At 14.3% G+C, this 3,075-nt stretch overlaps 1 non-coding gene across 1 annotated transcript, besides 6 other annotated features; it reads left to right on the plus strand.

Annotated features, from left to right (window-relative positions):
* Nucleotides 1-160: 160 nt before the first annotated feature.
* Nucleotides 161-214: a microsatellite.
* Nucleotides 215-307: 93 nt separating this feature from the next.
* IMG5_198872 lies at nt 308-423 on the plus strand. The gene has a single exon. It is a non-coding gene; the product is annotated as a 5S ribosomal RNA (ribosomal RNA).
* Nucleotides 424-531: 108 nt separating this feature from the next.
* Nucleotides 532-579: a microsatellite.
* A 27-nt stretch (nt 580-606) lies between these two features.
* Nucleotides 607-654: a microsatellite.
* A 514-nt stretch (nt 655-1,168) lies between these two features.
* Nucleotides 1,169-1,269: a microsatellite.
* Nucleotides 1,171-1,255: a microsatellite.
* Nucleotides 1,192-1,247: a microsatellite.
* Nucleotides 1,270-3,075: the final 1,806 nt, after the last annotated feature.

The following is a 3,075-nucleotide window of genomic DNA, read 5'->3' on the forward strand; positions in this document are numbered from 1 at the left end:
ATTATTAAAAATATAGTTTATAATTATTAATAATAAATAAGAAGAAAAATTTATACATAAAATAAATAAAATGGTTTAAAGAAATTATTATAAAAATATTATATTTAGTAAAACAATTATATTATTATTATATATATTAATTATAAATACGAATATAAAATTATAAAAATTAATATTATATTTTTTATAAAAATTTTATTTTTATATTTTTTATTTTTTACAAATAAATTTTAAATAAAAAAATGTATCTTTTTGTTTGATTATAATTTTTCCTATCTATAAATAGACAAATAGTGATATAAGTTTTGTTGTCGGCCATACTAAGGTGAACACACCGGATCCCATTCGAACTCCGAAGTTAAGCGCCTTAAGGCTCGGTTAGTACTAAGGTGGGGGACCGCTTGGGAAGTCCGAGTGTCGACAGCCTTTTTTTTTAATTTTATTTATTTTTTAATTAAGTAAATAATTAATTATAAGATATTAAATATATTTATACATTATTATATTTAATTAAAAAAATTTTATTTTTTAATATATATATATTAAACAAATATATATATATATATATATATATATATAATAATTATAGTAATATATCATTTTAAGTTTATATACAATTTATTATTATTTTATATAAAATTTATATATTTTTTTTTAAATAAATATGTATTTATCAATTCTTTTTTATTCTACTTTAGCTATTAATTTTTCCAAAAAAAACAAACTCTTTTTTGTTTTTAGGGCTAATTTATTCTTCTAAAAACAATTTTTCTTAATTTATATTTTCTTCGATTTAATTTATTTATATTTTTAAATTAAGAAGTTTTTATTTATTTTAAACTTAAATACATTAGGTTAATTTTTATTAATTTATCTTATCATTTTTTTCCATAGCATTATTAAAAATATTATTTCCTTAATCTTAATTAAATGAAAAAGAATTTTTTTAATTACTTTCAGTTTTTTATTTATTTTTATTAGATAATCTATATTATTTCTAATTATCATTTTAAAAACTTTTTTAAATAAATTATTTTATAGTCTATTAATTAATAGATATTTTTTTATTTTTTAATTATTTTTTTGGTATGATATTTTATTAATTAAAAACATTATTTTATTTTATTTCTTCTTTTTTCTCTTTTTATTCCTAACCTAAAATAAATTGATTATTATATTAATTTATGTTAATATTAATATTATTATTGTTATTATTATTATTATTATTATTTATATTATTATTATTAATAATATTTACATTATTTTTATCTTTTAATTTTGATTATTTAGTTTCATAATAAATCTTTTATTTTATTTCACTATCAACTTATTTATTATTTTTTTAATTTTAAACTAATGAATGATTGAGTGAATTTTTATTCTCACAATTAGATTCTTATAAATTCGATTCTTCTTTAATAAATTTAGCTGTTTCATTATCATTTTCATCTCCTTTGACCAGTTTTTATTAATGTTTTAAAGAACTTAATTCTTTCTGGGATTAAATTAATTAATTTTGAAAGATATTAGGTTTATAATGGTCAAATTATAATTATTAGCTATTATTATCATCTTCTCCAATTGAGTTATTTGCAATATTAATATCCTACTCTAAGTTTTTATTTTCATTTACATCCTTATGGAATTACTATGGTGTATTATATCTTTCAAAAGAATTATTTTTATTTAAGTTTTTAAAATTTTCGCTAAAATCAAAAAACTCAAATTTTTTTTATTAATTTTTTGATGATTGACATGATTTTTTATCCAAAGTAAAATGTGTAAAATAATCATTTTATTAAATATAATAAAGATTTTCAGCACTTTATTATTCCTATGAATTTAATAGATTGTGTTAAAATTAAGGCTTTTATTGTTTTTATTCTATATGTTTTATTTTGCTTATTAAATCGAATAACTAGTTACAATTTATTGATGATTTTGTGTGTTATTTTAATTCATTTATTATTTCTTTTAGACTTAATCCTATTTCCGTATATTTTTTTCTATATTAAGCTTCTTCTATTAATTATATATTCTTTTTTTTATTTTATAAAAGTTAAAATAATATAAAAATATAATATTTTTTTTTTATTACTTCTTGATTTGTTAATAATGTGCTTATTAATTAATTTATTAATATTTCTCCATCATTTTATATTTATTAAAATATTTATCGAATTTATATTAACCAATCTATTCTACTCATCATCTTATCCATATTTTGTTATTATTATTTTATTATATTTTTATCTGAAAGAGATATGTTTTTGAATAGTTTTTATGAATTTATTTACTTAATATTTATTGGGCTAACTAAAGATTTTTATTATTTAGATTTTGATAGTTTAATTTTTTCTTAAATTTGACTTTTTAAAAAACTAATATTTTTTGTTTTTATTTATTAATCATTGTTTTGTGTTAATGAATTATTATTAGAGATTATTGTTATATCTTTATTTGCTTATTATGCAAATTTTTTCAATGTTTATATGTAATTTTCGTTTATATCTTTTTTAAATATAAATATTTAAATAAATTATTTTTTTAACAAATATATTTGTTTAAAATTACTATTTTTAGATAAATTAAGCAATTTTATTTAATTATTATCATTTATTAAATCGAAAATTTATTCTATTTTCTATATATATATATATATATTAAAAATATAACATTACTATTAAATAATATTATAATTACTTCTAATTTATTTTAACTCAAATCAAGTGATTATATAAATTAATCATACTTTTTTTTTTAAAAAAATAAAAAACATTAAATATATTTTGTTTTGTTTTTTTTAAAATAAAATATTACCTATATTGTTTAAATAAATGGATAAATATCACAATCTTTAAGATTTTAATTTGCTAGATAAATATTAATGTATACTACTTAATCTTTTAATTAATTTAATTAAAAAATTATTTTATAAATTTAATTTTTTTTTACTATTTTATGATTCTTTAAATATGTTTAAAATTGATAAATGCGGAGTGATATCTTAGTTTAAACAATTTTATAGATATTTTATTTTCTATTAGTTTATCACTTGTTTGAAATTCACTATTT

The sequence above is a fragment of the Ichthyophthirius multifiliis genome (genome assembly GCF_000220395.1).
Source record: "Ichthyophthirius multifiliis unplaced genomic scaffold scaff_1120509251414, whole genome shotgun sequence".
NCBI classification, from domain to species: domain Eukaryota; phylum Ciliophora; class Oligohymenophorea; order Hymenostomatida; genus Ichthyophthirius; species Ichthyophthirius multifiliis.